This window comes from Pipistrellus kuhlii, unplaced genomic scaffold (genome assembly GCF_014108245.1).
Source record: "Pipistrellus kuhlii isolate mPipKuh1 unplaced genomic scaffold, mPipKuh1.p scaffold_m20_p_8, whole genome shotgun sequence".
Classification (NCBI taxonomy): domain Eukaryota; kingdom Metazoa; phylum Chordata; class Mammalia; order Chiroptera; family Vespertilionidae; genus Pipistrellus; species Pipistrellus kuhlii.
Window position 1 is genome coordinate 41,671,223 of NW_023425584.1, and position 21,019 is coordinate 41,692,241.

The following is a 21,019-nucleotide window of genomic DNA, read 5'->3' on the forward strand; positions in this document are numbered from 1 at the left end:
TTCATATAAAAATAGTAAGTTCTTCTCAGGTAAAACTTGACACTCTAAAATATCTCTCCCTCTCTCCCTCTCTCTCTCTCTCTCTCTCTCTCTCTCTCTCTCTCTCTCTCTCTCTCTCTCTCTCTTTCTCTCTCACACACACACACACACACACACACACACACACACACACACACGAAGGGCACAAGAATAACATTAAAGCTATTTTCAATTTCAATCAATAAAAAATTTGAATCTTTTAGAATCTGTTGCTCAATGCTACACATAAGCAAATTAAATGCAAATTATATTGCCAGTGCTTAAGGGAAGCAAACTGTGTATTCTTGAATACCTTTGTTGCTGAAAACATATCTACTTATCATCACATGGGCAAAATATGGATTTAAAAATTATCTCCATACATATTTATAAGTTGTACCGAGATGGCCAGGTTAAAACACTCCCGGCTGAAACGCTACCTAACTACTGCAAACATTTGTGTACTGTCTAACAATATGTGTCTTTATGATACGGTCCATTAACCATGCATCGGGCATCGCTGCTGGGATCTCTGCCTAGAGGCAGAAAGTTATCTCAAGATATTTGCTTAAAGGTATTTCACCTGCAAGCCTTGCATTGTCAGGGAAAAAATAGGACACATCCTAGTAACAGAAATTAACTTCCAGGGGCCCAAAGAAACAAGAGAAGTTAAAGTTTATAAAAATGAATCATTTTTATTTAAGAATAATAGTGTATTATTACATATAAATTACATTAAAACAAAAGCATACATTTATTGAGGAGGATTTACATTATTAACAGAGAGAGAACTGGAGGGAAATAGAGAAGAAAAGAGGAATTTAAATATCTGAGAGAAGGTGTTTTAAAAATTCATAATTGTCACAGGGTCATGATTGCAAACTAAACTTGATCTCTTTACTAGAGAGTGCACTTATTCTTGGTCAAGCATGGCATGTTTTGAACGAAAAAGCTTGTCAGACTTTGTCTTAATACTAAAAAAAATCTAGTTATTCTTCTAATTAATATCACTTCTATGTTTTCAAATCCAAGTGATTTATAAAGCAAAGAAAAACATGCACCTAATTAAACTATGCATTCTTTTTTCTTTCTGTTTCTGCTACCTGCCAATAATGCTATCCTCCAAGTCTCAAGATTCTGAAATTTTTCCATCAAAGTATTTGAAAATAATTTTAAAAGTGTATACATATGTAAACATTCTTTTGTTTTTCTACTAACACATATTGTTTTCAAGCTTCCCAATTTGTTTAGGTTTTGTATTGTAATATCCTGTTGGGCTACTAAGTGACAAAGAATTATGGCCCTATAATTCACAAAGTTTAGGTTTCACAAAATCAGTTTTGGATGTGTGTGTGTGTGTGTGTGTGTGTATGTTAAATCAAAAGCAGGTTTTATTTTTCCACCAAATCCAAAATACATGTTCCAGCCAATGGATGAAGGGTAAATCAGGCCCCAATATTCTTGGTTAAATCAATTATAACTTTCTACAAGGAAAAAAAGGTTCTTAGGCATTTAGGAACAGATGAAAAATTCCACATATTGACTGGTCTGTGCTTTTTTACTGTGTTCAGATGTCCCCTCCATGTTGCCTCTTCTGTGAAGATGAGGTCTTGGTAATAGTTGTGCAGCTGCACCAACAGTCCCATCTCCATGTCACTCAGTGGTTTTATAATCTAGTACATCTGTACGCTTTCAATTTAGGAGTTGAAAAGATCTGAATTAAGTTCTTCAAACCTTGAGTGCATACAATTTGCTGGGCATAGATTGGGTACTGGGCACTGATTCTGCTGGTTCAGAAAAACATAAATGGTGCGACAGAGGCGAGTTTTCCTCCCAAGGGGCAGGAGGGTGTTTGCTGGGAATGAAGAGAACCGGTTTCTCCTCCACTTCTACCACCTCGGGGAGCTATGGAACTCAGGCCCTGGCAACAGATGCTGTGTCTCTTCTGACAGGTCCTGCCGTGGAAGAACCAAAGCCAGTTTCTAAACAGCTGAAGAATTTGTTCCACAGTCCACATAGTGATATTTTTTCAATGAGCTCTGGGTCAAGGGGTCGAATGTATGAAATCTCTGCTGAAGCTCTCATGAAGATAACTATGTTGTGCAGAAGAAGTAGAGAGAAAATGGTCCTCCCCTCTCCACCTGCACCATGAAAATGCACCAGTGGCTCCCTCCAAGGTGGAGTGAGAGAGGTGTTAGTTGTCACACATGACTCAACCACTGTGTTCATGTAATGAACTTGACTGGAAAGGCTACTAACTTCCACAAAGTAGAAGTTGAATTCCTGATTTTCAGGGTGGCCTTGGTGGAGAGGATTATATAGGAGTTGATCTAGCTTATTAATGTGACTTTTTTTTTTTTTTTTTAAGAAAAAGTATCTTTATTGTTGAAACTACTACAGATGTCCTCTTTGTTTGTGGAATTTTCCCCGTGATCTCCTCCACCCATACCCACTCCTCCCAGTCCTTCACCACACTATTGTCTGTGCCTAAGGATTATGCATATAAATTCCTCAGTTAATCACTCCTCTCCTAACCCCAGATCCCACCTTTCCTCTGAAATTAGTCAGTCTGTTCCATGCTTCTATGTCTCTGGATCTATTTTGTTTGTAAGTTTTATTTTGTTCATTAGATTCCACAAATGAGTGAGATCATGTGATACTTATCTTTTTCGGACTAGCTTATTTTGCTTAGAATAATACTCTCCAGGTCCATCCATGCTGTTGCAAGTGGCGAGTTCTTTCTTTTTCACAGCTGTGTAGTATTCCCTTGTGTGAATGTACCACAGCCTTTATATCCACTCATCTGCTGAAGGGCACTTGAGCTGTTTCCGAATCTTAGCTGTTAATGTAACTTTCATCACTTTGATGTCATCATCATCCACAAGGACTGAATGTGGAAATAAGAATAAAACCACCAAACCAAATGCCAGGAGACAGAGCAGGGCCAGCAGGAGGACATACTGTTTAGTTGTAGGAGGGCACAATCTCTGATCACTTGTAGGATCAAAGCCACCAACTCATTTACTTGTTCTACTGGAATGTAGCCTGTACTTTGGCACATGAGGCAGATGATGTTTTGCCGCCCCCACCTGGGCACATATGGCACCGGGCAATGGCTTCTCCCTGTTTTGTTCATCCAGCATATCCTGTCATCTTTCTTTCCCTTGTAGGAGGGACAGTGAGCAGAGGCCAAATGCTGGGACCCTATGCTCAGGATGTCCCGCCTCCTGGATGCTCAGATCCACCTGCACACAGTGCATAAGTGCTAAATTGCAAGCTAACCGAGACTGTGTGTTTTCTTCTAATCAAGTCATTGAGCTATAATTTTTATAAAACAACCTGCACAGATTTGAAATTTATAGATCAATGTCTATTGACAAATATATGCCATTATTTACATATCACCTTAATGAAGACACAGAAATTTCCCATTATCTGAATTTTTTAAAAAAATATATATATTTTTTATTGATTTTTCACAGAGAGGAAGAGAGAGGGATAGAGAGTTAGAAACATCGATGAGAGAGAATCATCAATCAGCTGCCTCTTGCATAACCCCCACTGGGGATGTGCCCGCAACCAAGGTACATGCCCTTGCCCAGAATCGAACCCGGGATGCTTCAGTCCGCAGGCCGACACTCTATCCACTGAGCCAAACTGGTCCTGGCTATCTGAATTTTTTTTTAATATACACTGAGTCTATTTTTATCTGCTCCTCAATCCCAGGCAACTACTAACTTGATATTTTTCATTAAATTTTAGTTCTGCCTGTTCAAAACTTAATGTGAACTGGAAACATACAGTGTACATTTTGTTGTGTCTCAAGCTTCTTTTACTCAACCAAATTATAATCGTCATGTATTAGAAAAGCAGTAGTTTTATCCTTTTAATTGCTTGGTGGTATTTCATTGTATACATTTATCCATTTACCTAGAGAGACAATTAGTCTTTTGACAATGTTTGGTTATATGATTAAAGCTTATATGAACATTTCTGTAGAAGTATTTTAATTCCATTGGAGAAGATACTTAGAAATGAAATTATTGGATCATTTGTAGGTGTTTACCTTTATGAGGAAATGTCAACCTGCTTTTCAAATTTTTATTATTATATCCTCTGATACATTTGATATTAACCATCTCTTTAATTTTAGACATTCTTGGAGGTTCTGAAATTGAATCTCATTTCAATTTTAATTTCCTTAGAGATTAATCATGTCAAGTGTCTCTTCCTTGGCCATTTATTCTTTTTTTTTTAAAGTTTGTAAGTAATTCTGTGTGGTTATTGGATTATTTGCCATTTTGTTGATGATTTAAAGATATATATGCATCTTAATCTGACTATGTATCTATGCATATCTTGATATATTATTCTGGATACAAGTTTTTAATCACATATTTATAGGGCAGATATTGTACTGTTGTATGCTTCTACTGTATAAGGTTTTTCTTTTTTTATTAACAGTGTCTTTTAAAGAACAGTTTTTGATTTTGATAAGGTCTGATGCATTATTTCTGTTTCTTTCATTGTTAGTGTTTTGTGTTCTACCTACTATATTCCAATTGTGGATTTTTTTTCTTTATTGATTTAGGTATTACATATGTGTCCTTATCCTCCTATTGCTACCTAACTCATACCTTCACCCCCCTGTTGTCTGTGTCCATTGGTTAGGCTTATATGCATGCATACAAGTCCTTTGGTTGATTTCTCCCCCTTACCCCTCCTCTCCACTCCCCTACCTTCTCTCTGAGGTTTGAGCATCTGATCGATGCTTCTCTGTCTCTAGAATGAAGGAACTATTTGCAACAGCATGGATAATTTTGGAAAGCATTATGCTAAGCAAAATAAGTAGTCAGAGAAAGATAAATACCACATGATCTCACCCATTGTATTTTTTTTTCTGGAACCTCTATAATTAATATGTGTTCCATCTAAACTTAATTTTTTTAGTGATATGAGATCCTGGGCCAGATTTATTTTTATTTGTTTACATAGGGTGGATATGCAGTTTATACATTACCATTTGATAAAGTCTAGCTTTTGCACATTAAATTAGCTTTGCACATTTGTTTAAAAAAATAACTATGCATGTATGAGTTTATTCTGGATGCCATTCTGTTGCATTAGTATATCTGTCTGTCCTTTCACCATGAGTACACTGTAGCATTATTGAAAGTTTTCAAATCCAGTAGCAAATCCTTCAACTGTATTCTTTTTAAAAAAATTTCAGCTATATGTATTAGAATGAGTTTTCCAATTAAACACACACACACACACACACACACACACACACACACACACACACACAGCTAGCTGTTGAGGATTTTGAGTGGAAGATGGAAGGAAATAAACCTGTTCAAAAAAGGCTCAATTGCACATGCTCAGTCCATTTAAAATGTACATATATATCTCACAGATGGCACTACTCTCATAATGCCTTTCAAAGAAACTTGTCAAAACAAATTGTATCTCTGGAACATCTCAAGGTCAGACCTCTCTATTGCTTATTGGTTGCTTTAAGCTCTCAGGCTCCTTTAGATGCTCCTCCCTCATGTGTCTCACACATTCATTCTCATTTCATCTTTATGCCAAAAATTAATAACTCATTTCTGGACTTACAAAACCTCAGCCCCAATATATATATAATCACAGATCTAGGAAAGAAGAAATGGAAGAAATGTTCAATTCAGTTATTAAACTCTGTTCTATTGTAGCTCCTTGATACTTTATAATGAAACATTTAAATATTTCATACTGTCAATCATGAAACCATTTATGTTTATGTATCTGGCCAAAATATGTATTCTTAGTAGTTTTATTGAAACTTGTTTTAACTAAATATCTTAGTGGGGGGAGAGAGGGAGTCAGGAGAGAATATCATATAGTTTTTGAGATGTGTATACTTATTTTTAAAGCTCAAATGACTTGAGCATTTTCTTTTTACACTTTTGCTAGGTCCACTTTTCATCTGCTCTACAATTCTCAGCTACTGTCAGTGTTTCATATAAAATATCAAATATTTATAAACAAAAATAACATGTTTTTCAAAAATTTCTGTCAGCATCAATAACTGACAAACAGTATTTTCAATCTTATCATTTTTTTCTTCTTCTTTTTCATCTATTTATTCTAAACTCCTCACAGAGACAACCAGATACTCAAGGGTTTTAGCAACAATACTGCAACCAAATCTCACCAATAATCTGTCCCAATTTTATGGCTCACCTGTTGTTATTATTGTTGTTGTTTTTGTTTTTGCCTGTAGCTATCCAATTGCTCCAGTACTATTTGTTTTAAAGACTCTCTTTTCTGAGTTGAATTGCTTTTGCAAAGTTGCCAAAAATAAGTTGGGCAGAACACATGATTTTTAGTCCAATAAAACTATTCTGTAGCCTACTAAAATGGTAGATATATGTCATTATACATTTATCAAAACCCATAGAATATACAATATCAACAGTGAACCTTAATGTAAACTATTTTAGAATGATAATTATGTGTCAATGTAGAGTCATTGATTGTAACAAAACTGCTGCTCTCATGAAAGATGTAGAGAGTGGGAAGGTTGTGCATAAGTGGGACCAGGGGGTGTATGGAAATTCTGTACTTTCTACTCAATTTTACTGTGTACCTAAAACTGCGCTAAAAATAGTCTATTAAAAAAATAAGGTGAGCATATTTGTGTGGCTCTATTTTACAGTTCTCTAGTTTTGTTCCATTGATCTATATATTTATCTCCATGGCAAAATGCCATAATCTAAATAATGTTAGCTATAGAACAAAGTTTAAAATCTTAAATCATGATTAATATGTAACTAATATTTTAAACAGAATGTTTAATAGACATCATGTACACCAATCTGGTAATTATTGGAGGTGATATACATAAACAGCGCATATGTAAAAAAAACCTTGTAATTTCTTGGCCTAATATTAGTCATATTATCAGCATAATCTCATGTTATACCATTTGACAGATTACTCACAAGTAATAAAATGTCCAGCTTGTATATTTACCTTTTCATATCTTAATAAGAAAAATTATAATCAGTGGTTAACACAATCAAAGACAACATGCAAGTAAATGTCCAGATAGTTCATATATTTTTACCAACCTTTGGGTTTACATTAGTCTTAATAATATTTACCTAATAAAAAAGAACCAAGTTATTTTATAATTATAAAAATAATATAAATATTCTTCAATCACATCTTGAATAACCAAATCTTATTGAAACATCATTTTTGAATCATCATAAACTCTGTTTTCTCTATAAGAAAAAACTGCCAATCCAGATATTTATCCAATATTCTCCTGATTATCACCTTCCCACATCCTCTTTATTTTTATTGCTCCGAATGTCCTGCCGTTTTTACTTCACATCATCTAATAATATATTTCTAATTTCCTTTGGTCAATTTTTGCAATATTTCTGGTCCATGTCATCATTTATAAAATAAATATAGCTGAATTAATATGGGAAATCGTTTTTAAAATATGTTTTTATTGATTTCAGTGAGAGGAAGGTATAGGGATGGAGAAGTAGAAACATCAATGAAAGGGGAACCATTGATTGACTATCTTCTGCACCCCCCACTTCCAGGGATTGAGCCCACAACAATGCAGGCCAGAAGGGAGTGGCAAGAAATATACAAGTGATAAATAGCAAGAACCTACAACCAAGATTACTCTACCAAGCGAAGCCATCATTTAGAATTGAAGGACAGATAAAGAGCTTCACAGATAAGTAAAAGCTAAAGGAGTTCGTCACCACCAAACCAGTATTATATGAAATTTCTGAAGGATATTCATTCCCTCATTCCCACCCCAAACCCCTCTCCCTGTATGCCCCCCTGTTGTCCGTGACCACTGGTTTGGCTTATATCCATAGGTAATGCATGTATGCATGTAAGATCTTTGTCTAATCTCTTCAGCTTCTTAAAGAATATCCTCTCTCTAAAGGATATTCTTTAAGAAGCTGAAGAAGGCCGAAACTGGTTTGGCTCAGTGGTAGAGCGTTGGTCTGTGGACTGAAAGGTCCCAGGTTCCATTCCGGTCAAGGGCATGTACCTTGGTTGCGGGCACATGCCCGGTAGGGGGTGTGCAAGAGGCAGCTGGTCAATGTTTCTCTCTCATCTATGTTTCTAGCTCTCTATCGCTCTCCCTTCTTCTCTGTAAAAAATCAATAAAATATATATTTTAAAAAAAGAAGCTGAAGAAGAAAATGAAAAAGCTAAAAAAAAAAAAGAACAACAAAGTGACAACAAATACATATTTATCAACAGTTGAATCTAAAAGTCAAGTGAATAAAAAAATCTGATTAACAGAATAAACTAGTGAATAGAATAGAATCAGGGGCATGGAAATGGAACAGACTAACTATTCTCAGAGGGAATGGGGTGGGGGTAGAGCTGTGGAAAGAGATTAGACAAAGATCTTATATGCATGCATGCATTACCTATGGACACAGACAATAGGGTGGCAAAGGCCTGGGGTGGGGTGAGAACCAGGTGGAGGGGAGCTATGGGGGAAAAGAAGGACATCTGTAATAATCTCAACAATAAAGATTAATTTTAAAAAAGACACTTTTTTTGTGACTTTGTGAACTTTTTTTCTCAAAATAAATTACTAGATAGCAAATTAATACTCATTAATTTATATAAGATAATATCATAATCAATGTTTCAAACAGTATTTTAAAGATTAAAACAATTGCTGTGAAACCTTTGCACAAGGTACTCCTTTTGATCCTAAGTCAAAACTGCACCAATGATTGGTCTCAGTTTTTACATGACAACTTGCCAACTCTACTACATATATTGTTGTACAAGGCATCACAGTTTTTGAAGGTGTCCTCATCTTTACCAGCTGCTAATACTATGGTCATCAAGAGAATACCATTAACATTTCCCAGGCTTCTGGCTAGTTATGCTGCTCTCTCTGGTCTCATCAATGTGTTGAAATATGCTGTTTTTCCTTCCTCACATTGGGTTACCGTTAGGCACCTGGACACTAATTAATCACTAATTAATCTGTTTGATAAGAATGACACTTCCTTACAACTCTACCTATAGCCATATATGTTTTACAAGAAAAAAAAAAGAGTATTGTTTGGGGCCATATAAATACACTTGGGAACAGGTTCCCCAAACATCTTTGTCTCTTTTCTATTTCTCTTCTTATAACCAATGTCTTCTGCCCTTTTATTCTATTGACATAAAGGCTGTTTATCCCAAGAAAACTGGACTATGATGATAAAATATAAAATAATATCCTAGGCTATAATGTGACACTGCTGTATTTTATTTTAGCCTCTTTGTCAGAGTTGGGTTAGGAGCAACTATCAGAAAGATACACGTTTTAATATCAAGATGATTTGAGAGGTTGACTAAAGCTTAGTCATTAGTAAATATCACAGGCTTTCCTGCTTATGTTCTCTAGTCTGACTCTAGCATATTACTTAAAGTAGGATTACAAGAATAAAACCAAGATAGGTCCCTTAATTTATCCTCTTATTGTTACATCTAGTAATAATCCTCTTTTTTTATGACAAAAAGCTTTTTCTAGGCTGAAGAAAATGCATGTGTTTTATAATGTTCATAATGTGTTTTTTAAGCAGGACTTCAGTGACAAGCTGAACATTTCCAGGGGCTTTTAAAGAAAATTAAATGGTAACAGAACAAGACATTTCAAACCTGATTTTAGAGCTACTACAACTGTAAGAAGGTAAGAAGCCTCTCCTAGGCTCTCCTCCCCCCATTCACTGTTATAAATTTATAACCAATATAACTCTTTAAAGGAAGGGAGGGTGGAATTATTATGCTCCTAAACTCTATCAAAATAACTGGGGGAAGTCCACTGGTCACCTACAAAAATCACTATATGTCTGTTTATTTTTGCTCCCTCCTGACTTTTCAACTTAGGCAGTTTATACCTCAAGGTATAAAATAATACTTTTGTTTTTGAGATGGTTGAGTTTCACCTGAAGTTGTTTCCCCAATGTGATGACACCACAAACAGCATTTTCTTTTTCTTTGTGTCATTTTTCTCATACAAATGCACCTTTTTTTATATAGTGGAGAGTATGGGCCCAACAGTAAGGAGACACTTGGAACTCAGAACTGGTTTGGGGAAAACGATTTACTGGTAGTTATATTTCTAAATGCATGTTTGTTAAAGGATAGCCAAGGAAAAGAGCTTAGTAACATATTTTAGCTTAATTAGAACCAGAGAAAAAAAGGCCTACTTTTGTTTCCTGAACACATCCGTTATCCATCATATTATGCCAATTAGCATAATTAAATTGGCATATTAGCAGTTCTCTGATAAAATAATTATTTACTGATATACTATATTAAAGGGGATATTATTTTATATAACTTTAATAAACCAATTCTATATTTAATTATATTTATTTTCTTTGTACAATAATGCTGACTTCCTAAATGGTTCAGAACAATAAATGTAAATGATATAATTAACATTCTTCTAAATGGGTATTGTGATTGCCATATATACTTGTTGACTTAGCCACTTGCTTGTGCTTCCTTTTGATTACTTCAACTAACTGGTTTGTCACTGTACTTTTAATTTGCATTTCCCTAAGGAAATATGATGTGGAGCATCTTTTTATATGCTTATTTGACACCTGTGTATCTTTTTTAATGGGGTGTCTGTTAAGGTATTTGCCCCTATGTAATTGAACCAATAATAGAATCCAATAAAAAATTAATAGGAAGGCAAAGAAGCAGACAAATATGCCCCTAATGAGGGAAAACAATCAATCATTTAAAATAAACCTAAACATGACACCAAAGTTATAATTAGCAAACAAGTACAGTTAAATTATTATTACAACGAAATCCCATGTACTCATAACTATAGAGGAAAGATTAAATGTGCAAAGTACAGATGAAGAAGACATAAAAAGCAACTCACATCAAACTTTTAGAAATGAAAATTACACTGTCTGCAATAACAATCAGGCTTTAATGGAAAAATAAAACCCAAAAACTTGTGGACTTAAGAGACATAGCAATAGAAACTATGCAAAAGTAAACAAAAAGATGGCGGGGGGGGGGGGGGGGGAGGAGGGAGGAGGCGGGTGGTGCCCTCCAAAAGAAATTCAACAGAGCTTCAAGAAACTGAAATTACATATATATTTCACTTATAGACAATAATATTATTATATTTTATTATATATTTTTAGTTAAATTTCCTTTTTTATAGATAGAAGCAGGATAGTTACTTCATGAAATATACCTATATTATATTTTTGTTAAGTACTGCTAAGTCATAAGGTCAAATTACGTTGTTGCCAATAATGTAGAGTCCTAGGTTTGCTATATCCTTGGCACAGGTTATAGGATTATTTTAACCTTTTCCAGAAAGAGAAAGTTCTTGAGAGACAGGGAGACACAGAGAGAGACTGGAAAGTGAGAGAGAAAATATATAACACTAAATTATAATCTATGAATGACACAGAATCTGAAAAGCTTAGACAGATAAAAGAAAAAAATTTTAAAATAATTTATACCAACTATTTCAGTTATGGTGAAGACTACAGATTTCCTACAAAATAAGACAAGAATTCTACAAACCAATCTTAATGTTTCTTACACGCATTAATCTTTTTCCCAATATTTTTTTTAGCACTCATGAACCCAGCTTCATGCATTTGTTTTCTTCTCATTTTGTAGTTTGTCACAAGAACAATCAGATGGGAAATTCTCTCTAATTTATTTCCTACCATTTTTATTCTCTATTGTAATATTTCACTTATAGACAATAATATTATTTTTAATGATGAAAAATTATTTTATACTATCAAAAACGGTGTCTTCCTTTAGCAGCACACAATATTGTACACGATAGAAAGCAGTTCTCAGTGTGACAAAGGGACACACACAGAAAAAAAGAAAATACTAAGGAAAGTAATTTTAAAAATAACTCTCTGAGGGAAATGGGAGTGGAAAGGTGCATAGATTGATCCAGATTATAGCTGAGTGTTGAAGAATCTGGATAAAAACCAAAAGCTGAACAAATCAAATTCTTGTCCAAAATACATTTAATGAAATGCTTAAGATGGTGTTGTTTAATTTCATTTAACCTCCTCACACCTTTCTCACATGGTATAAGGAAAATAAATAAGCAATTACCAACTACTACTGCAGGCAAACAATTGAAAGTAAAGCAAGCATAAACTCGTCAATTCTTATCTTTGTTTAGTAAAATAATAACTATACTCTGTCTATTTTTGTATCTATATTTGAACTTTGAAAAGAATAAAAAGGGCTTCATTATTTATAATTTCTAAGCAATTCTCTTAAAATTACTGGGGATAACAGAGAAGCAGTGCCCCGCAATTCGAATGATTTTGAGGTTTGTAGATATTAAATTGGAAAGAACATAAGAAAAATTCATTTTAAATAAATCTTTCTTAGTATGCTGGGTCATGATCTAACAAGTAATTTTCTGAAGCATATGATTTAAAAGCAAGAGATATTTACAAAAGAAAAATATATGGCTAGAGTTTACATGTCTAGTGTTTTATTTTTAAAAACAAATATTTCCCTATTTACCATCTTAATTTTATTGCTTCTGTAGTTTGCAACATGATGTCTTTATCCTCTTTCCATGAAAATATAATTATTTTCTATTGATAAATTAAAATCCATATTTCCTTAAATATGTATATAATATCAAGTTATTAAAAGAAAAAAAGGATACTCTTACCTTCAAAAGAAAAAGTATGTCTTCCTATGCTGAAACTGGAATAATGGGCAAGTAATGAAAATACTAGTTTTAAATAAATTGAGATTTAGTCTGTGAAATGCATTAAGCTAAACGATTGCTATCTATTGGTGCCACACAATGCCAAAAATTATTTGCATTAAAATAAATGTAATGATAGGCAACAAAACAATATATTTTTTTTAAGCATACTCTTTTGTACGGCTGGTGTAGCTCAGTGGCTGAGCGTCAATCTATGAACCTAGAGGTCATGGTTTGATTCTGGATCAGGGCACTAGCCCGGGTTTGGGCTCAATCCCCAGTAGGGGATGTACAGGAGGTAGCCAATCAATGATTCTCAATTATCATTGATGTTTCTATCTCTCTCCTTTCCTCTATGAAATCAATAAAAATATATTTTTAAAAAATCTTTTAATGTTTAAATTGTTAATGTTCTGATTTTCTAACTTTAAAATTATAACACTTGCTGATATTTACTTCTATCTAGTAAATAATAAGACATTAACTATTTGTTCAGAAACCCCATATTGGAATATTATTCTTAAGTACATAAGTCATCTATAAATTTTTAATTACTAATTAATTCTTATTATTGGAAAGAACTACAATAAATATGAGTATTACTGAAAATAGTAAAGTTACCAAGAAAATGAAGCTATATAGATTCCTTTTAAGTAAAGAACTTGAGTAGATTAGCAATTTATATTTTAATTTAAATTTAAATGCTCTTTGATAATATTAAGCCCAATTAAAATGCTCTATGCTGATATTTCACAATATTTATATATTCATATTTCCACAGCTATATATGTGTCTCATTAAGGCAGTGGCTAAACCACTATAATACTTTCCAATTAAAAGGAAATCAATGAAATTATTTTAATGTATGAAGGTGTTAGCAAATAAATAATCAATTATTGCATTATATGATTGCCCATTATTACTTTATTTAAATTTATCTTTCCAATATCATTTGATAATGTTGATTACTCTATTGTCTCATGAGTGTTTCAGGACCCCATGCTTTGTCCAAATCTGACTAGATTTAGCCTTTGTCCTTCTACTGGCATTTCTTTATAATAAGTCCTGTATTCCAAAAGTTTGCAGATTCCATTTCCTATCAGGGAGTGTAGGGGAGGCAACTGATAGATGTTTCTCACATTGATCTCTCTATCTCTCTCTCTCTCTCTCTCTCTCTCTCTCTCTCTCTCTCTCTCTCTCTTTCTTTTTCCTTCCTCTACTTTTCTTCTCCACCCCCTAAAGAAGCAGTGAACATATCCTGGCATGAGGATTAAGAGAAATGAAAATAAAATTGACCCTTATCTCACAGCAAAACTAATGTCAGGTGAACAACAGAATTAAATCAAAATAATATAAGAGAAGATCTTCATCACTTGGGTAGTGGAAACTTCTTAAACAGACCATAACAGAACAAAATGTAAAGAAAAAATAGTTGTAATAAAATAATAAATATTGTATGTTTTGTTTATTTAAATTCAACAGCAGGTAAAACTACGATAGTGATAGGATTTAGGGTAGCTGTAGTCTTCCTTTGGGGAAGGAGTGATCAGTGAGTGTAATGGGGTCTGTCCTGCTCGTGGCCTTCTAGCCCATCACCTGATGGGTGTACAGCTGCTATCTTTGTGATGTCCCCAATGGTTTACAGATACCTGCTAAGCATCTTTCTGTTTTTCTTATGCCTCAATTGACAGGACAGAGGCAGTAATAAAACCAGGTCCCTGGGAATGTAAAAGGGGATGCAATCAGAACGAGGATGAAGAAAGAAAAGAAAGGAAAAACTGGCTGTGAATGCAGTAGGATGTCGTTTTGGAGGCAGGAAGAGCAAGATCTTTATAATGTTCCTGCATGGTAAATTCAATCTTCTGTCAATTAGGAGAAAAGTGAAAGTTCAAATAAAAAGACATTTGTAAAGGATGGAGATGTTCTGACCATCATGGGGAATAGAAAAGCAAGATATAATAGTAACACAACAATAGTAGATGTAATAAAGAGTAGGACCCATTTGTGAGGTAGACTACTGAGAGCTCTTAAGCAACATTTCTCCATCCTGGGTACCCCTTCCTTTGACTTTGTGGGGAGGTTTAATCATGGAAGCACCCTCCTGACTACATTACACTGGACCCACCCCTCTAGCTACCATAGGAACCTCATTCCATTTTCCTTTCCCTGATCTCCTGACACATGTTCAGGCTGACTTCAGAGGCCTGCTCAGATCTCTCCCAGGAAGCATAATTTTGTAATAAACTTTTCATATCCTCTAGGACTAGGTGCCTGAGGCATCATCAGCATCACTATCCAAACATCATCAGACTCAAATTTTGTCTGTGGGGGTTGGGAGGGGCATTGATCCCATCTCTGTATGCTGATGATTACAGTGGGGTTGATGGGTACTACCCAGGCCTGTATGCTATTGTTGACGTGAGGTGTTCATAAGCCTTCATTTCAACACCAGCTCAAGAAAGGTAAACAGACAGCTAGCAATACCTTACTATCTGGTTTTACAAGGTATGAAATCCAGACAGCAAGCAAAAATACCTTTCTCACATTCTGTGCCAAGTGTCCGTATCATTAATTTGTCCTTGTTATCATTATTTGCTTTTCACCCCAATTATTTCAATTTAAACACAAATGGTTTGAAGTATTTTGCTGATACTGGCCTTCAGAATACAAATCTTTCCAATGCATTCCCATCTGCAGGTACATATGCTTTGGACTCTTTTTTTTTTTTTTTTTTTTTTTTCCCCCAGGCAAAAGAAGGTTGGTATATGCTGCTGGAGGAGGAAAATACCTTAATTTTCTTTCTTTTTACTGAAGAAAGGCAGATAAACATTTATGTGGAGATCTCTACTTACAAGCATGAATGTGCTTTAAGAGAAAATGTCTTAAGTTCTGCAAGATGCTTTTAAAAGGAATTCTTCAGTGTGTTAGATAATTACAAACCTGCTCTGAAAAAAAGAATGTTTACTTTGAATATTCTAGGAGTTTTTCCAAATCTTTTACTGTATTTTAGTCTGTTTGCTCACATTTTCATGAGATAAAAGCAACATTTTTTTATAACCTTATTCAAAGATTTCATTTTTTTTTTAAGTATCTTAACTCTTGGTTTTAAATCACAGTTGATGGCTGGTATTACAAATATAAGTTTTTTTGGTCTCAATGAAATCTGCCCAAAATAATGATTGAATAAAATGTAACTACATGGCATTTGTTTCATAAATTGGAAAAAACAAAAACAAAACAAACAAACAAAAAAAAACCACCTTTTGCTTGATGTAGTAAATATTTATACTGAAAATAAAATAACCTATTTTGATTCTTTTATGGAAAAATCACAGAAATCACAAGAAAATACTCTGAGCCAAATCATCAGTCCAAAATATTATTATCAAGAAACTGTAGAAAAGATAGAGATAGGTCTATATTTAAATGTAAAAACATGTATTTACATTTAAATATTATAATTATATTCTGATTCTTCAATTATCTGACAAAATAAATTTAATTTAAAGAAACATCTAAGAATTGCATATTATAAATAATTAATTTGCAATATATATCATGATTCTATTCAGCATTAGAACAGAACTCTGCCCCATGTTCTGTGAATTCCAATCTCAGATTTATTTGCAATTACTTACTTACAATATATAAATATTTTACTTCTTTCACTTAAATATAACTCCTATTTTTGATAATTTAAATTGGTTTGATTTTTCATTGGTAATGCAAGATTGCCAAAACAGCTACTCGTACCAAGGGTCAAAACATAAGTTCCTCACATTTTGACTTGAAATGTTATTGAAACCTTCAAAGCTAATGCTTTGAAATATTTTGTAACTACTTTAACTATTTAGTGCTGTTGTCAGTCTCAGAGTCAGGGAACTTAACTATATAGCTCAGAAAGAATATCCTATCACTAGTAAAATTTTAGACATGAAATAGGCAGGTTTAGGGAATCTTAGGGAATAAAGAGGGTCCATGGGGCAGGAATGCTTGTGTAAATAACATAGTTATCTCTGACCTGAGCAATTGAAGCAATTATAAGGTAGATCAAAAGTAGCCCACCAAAATGCTTCTTACTTGTACAGAGAATAGAGAAATGCCACAGGATAAGAGGGGAGGACGATATACATTCACAGAGGATAAAGAAAAGTCATAGAATAATGGAAAGAAGGAACATATTTTCACAGAGAATAGAGGAATGTTTCAAGATAAAGGGAAAGGAAGAGGTGGGCACCATGTGGGCTTTGGCCTTTGAAACTGATACTATATAACAAAATAACCAATGAGGAGAGCATTGGTGCCCTAAATTAATGTAAGGTACAATTAGAAAGGGTCAGGTTCAAACAAAGAACTGCAGCATATATAAACCAGAGACAAAGGGACATGAAGCAGGATTCCCGTCCCCTCACCCCCCCATTAGACAGAGAAAAAGCACGCTTTTCTCGTTTGGGGGCTCCTCCCCAGGCTGTTCCCTTTGGGGGCACCCATGCTCAGCTGGAGTTTGTATATGCTTCCAATAAATTTCCACATTTTTATTTTTTTTTAAATCTGTTAGACCACGAGTTTATTTCTCAAACTTTGTTGGACAAGAACCCACAAGAAGAAGTCTGTACCTGAATGCCATTTTTCACTGGGATACACCTTTGGGAAAATTATTTCCTCTTATGACTGAAGTAAACTATTAATATACTTTGAAGCTTTCATTCCTCTATAATACTCCAGTGATGCTATAAGCCTTTTAACTGTTGTTAATCAATAAAGTTGGATATGTCTTTGTTCTTCCGTTGCTGTTGTAATTAGCTAGTTATTAATAATAGGAAAGGAGGAAAGGGAATGCCAGACATTATGAGCATGCAGACCTGAGCAGTTTCACCAAGAAGCTACAATTTCACATCCCCTCTCCTGCAGAGAACCATGAGTCCATTCCCTGCAGATCACTGGAAAAGAAGTCCAACAAAGGAGAGATGGACACATGGGTGGTGAAGTAGGAGTGACATAGGGAAGGTGCCAGTCAACCTATCCTGGAATAAAGAATATTGCCTAGAGGGGGTAGAACCACTGCAAGTGAATGAAATCTTAGAAAATTAAAAGCCCATGTCAAAGGAATTCTCTCTTGTTCCTCTGGCTCTGCTCCTGCTTCCTTGCACTGGCCCATGTTCCCTTCATAGCTGCGGGCCCCTAGAAGCTGCATGGCCCACGGCTGGACACAATGGACTGATCTATGCAGATATAGTGTGTTTTATTTAATATTTCAAAATCACAGGACTTATCAGAGCCTTTAATAAGCCACTGGGCACTGTGAATCTCCAAGACTATGATTTTAAATGTTTTTGTGGAGGAAGGCAGTCCCAAAATAATCTGATTGTTTTTCTTTCTCCAATGAACAGTCACCATGGTACATATCTGAAGTTCCCTTTGGGGAAGGCTAGGAGAAAAAAAAAGTATAAATTCTAGTATAATTTAGAGAATATAGTTAGGAAGGATCTAATCTGGTCCTTCTAAATGTCAAATATTTTAACACACTCCCTTTCATTTTATTTCCACTCAATTACTGCTTTACACAATGTCTTCCACATCCTTTGTTTTGTCTTAGAATATTACAGTGAGTGTTATAAGATTTATGCACATGTAACATATCACTTTTTTTATGGTAATCAGGCACTAAACACCTGTTGTATTATTGACTGTAATATTATACTTAACTATGGAAGGAGTAGAAACAGCTTGTCTATTTGATTGTGATCTTAGATTTCAAAGACTTTCTTCTCAAGAGTGCTGCTTTTTAAGAAAACACATATTTTTTTAAAAAAGCAAAACATTCAAAACTTCAAGTTGCTTCAAGGTGTTGCTAATGACAAGGGACTTGAGTAAAATGCACCACATTGCTCAAGGTAGCTGAAGAGATAACATGTGAAATCAAGAATGCTACGCTCACAACTCAGAGGCAGGGAGAGACAAAAACAAAAACCCTCCTGAGCATTTCATACACTTTTTCTCCCAGTTCATCACTACCACTGAGGTTCCAAGTTCCATATGCTAATAACTTAATTAGCATTGCAGTGTACCTGGGTGCGCAGCCTAATGCCATTGTTGGGGCTGCCTCTGAGAATGAGGGCAGCCCTGCTTTGTTGTGTGATTCCCTTATCTACCAACTGGCCTGTGAATTCAAGAGCATGAGCTGGGCTTCCCCTTGTGCTGTCAAAGCATATCACAAGGCTCCTGGTGATGTCTGGGGGCCCTGTGCTCTCTGCTTGCTGCCCACCCAGCGGCTGTAAACACATTCTGAGCACAGGGAGCTTGGTTTTATCTAAGTGCTCCAAATCCACTGTCTCAAACAGGGATGCCGCAAGACAGAGCGTCTTATTGAAATGAGCTGAAAGCATTTACATCCTTGAGAAAAGCTGTGCTTTCCTGGGAATGCTCAGAAATGACTAATTGTCTCTGGTGCCAGGTGCACAAAGCAAATCACTTGGTTTTGCTTTCACAGTTTTTAAGGGGGAAAAAGTATATTGAATACAAAGAATCTGCATATTGCTTTTCAAGATGTATTTATTGTTTCTGGCGATGATACTGATGAGGAATATAAGACATTTGGCTGGGGGAGGACGGGGGGTAGCAATCTGAAACTGTGCCAGTAAACTGCCTTCTAATGCACACTCTTGCTAGCCGTTAATTATTATAACTCCATTGATGCCTGTCCTGTCTTGCAGAACCTGTTTCCCAGAATGCTCCCATTTTACAAAGGGGCCATAAACAAAGAATGTAACAGCTTAGCTGGAAGAGCCACTGGCACCACCCAGATCAGGCATTTAAATACTATCTAACTTCCCCATTCTAATGACTCAGGAGGGGCTGTGGAAGCCCACACAAAAGCCTGGTAGTTAGGAAACAGATAGAAAACAAAAGAACCAAAGGATATAAGGGAAAGCTTCCTCTGTATCCACTCACTCAGGATTTGGAGAACTGACCCCCTGAGTCACTGTACTAGTACATCTGAAAATAAATAGGTATATCTTGGATCTCTGAGTACTCCCTGTGTATTTTTTCTTTTTGGTCACCTGGTAAATTCTGAAACACCACCTGCTTTTTTTCTATTTATTATTCTAGTTCCATGTCCTTATAATATTTTCTTTCTCTTTTTATTTGCATATTGAATTGTGATCAGAAAAGCAAATGGAATTGCATTTTGCAAACTTCTCTGTTGATTATACATAATTTCCTGAAAATGCAGACTATCAGGAGATTAGCGTTATTTTTCTTGAGATGTTCTAGATTTGCTATCCTTCAAGCTGAGGAAGATTAATGGGCATCGACAGATCAACCCACCAGTTATTTTGTTAATGCAAATGCCAGATACTGTATATTCACAGTGTTGTTTGCATTCTTCTTTTCAGTCTAATTTTTATTCTCTCACTATGTTGTTGTTGTTTTTAAATCACAGAAATGGAATTATACAATTATCATTCTTCATGTTGTATGTGCCATGTCTAAGTGTTTTGTTTTTCATTGTTTTTAATATATTTTTATTGATTTCAGAGAGGAAGGGATAGTGAGAGAGATAGAAATATAAATAATGAGAGAGAATCACTGATCAGCTGCCTCTTGCACACCCCCGCACTGGGGATTGATCCCATACATCAGCAATTAACCAGTGAGCCACAGCAGCTGGGTTTATAATCTTTAAAGATTAAGACTAGCTGTTACTTAATGTTCATGAACCTTTTAAAAATATTCCTTATTTACCATAATTTTGTCTAATGAGACGCTGTTCTATAAATATTGTTTTTTTAAAAATTAATGGTGTCAGGTTTACTTTATGTAAAATAATAATAATAAATAATAATAATAATAATAATAATAATAAAATAATGACTCGAGGAGATATTTTTATTGATTTTTAGAGAGAGTAAAAGGGAGAAAGAGAAATATCGATGTAAGGGAGAAACATCAATTGGTTGCCCCCCTACTCGCCCTGACTGGGGATCAAACCCTAAACCTGGATATGTGCTCTGATTAGGAATCAAACCCAGGACATTTTAGTGCCTGGGATGATGCTTCAACCAAGTGAGCCACCTTGTCAGGGCAGATTTATTTCATTTTGTTTTGATTTATAAATTAGTGTGTGTTTTTGATGGTATAATATAATTATAAAATGAGCTGAAATGAGCAGACCCACAGAATATCTATCTGAATAACTCAATTTAATATTTAGTATATGAAATC

The 21,019-nt window shown here is 34.8% G+C and overlaps 1 pseudogene; it reads right to left on the reverse strand.

Annotated features, from left to right (window-relative positions):
* Positions 1–1,726: 1,726 nt before the first annotated feature.
* Positions 1,727–17,420, reverse strand: LOC118711300 (annotated as a pseudogene).
* Positions 17,421–21,019: the final 3,599 nt, after the last annotated feature.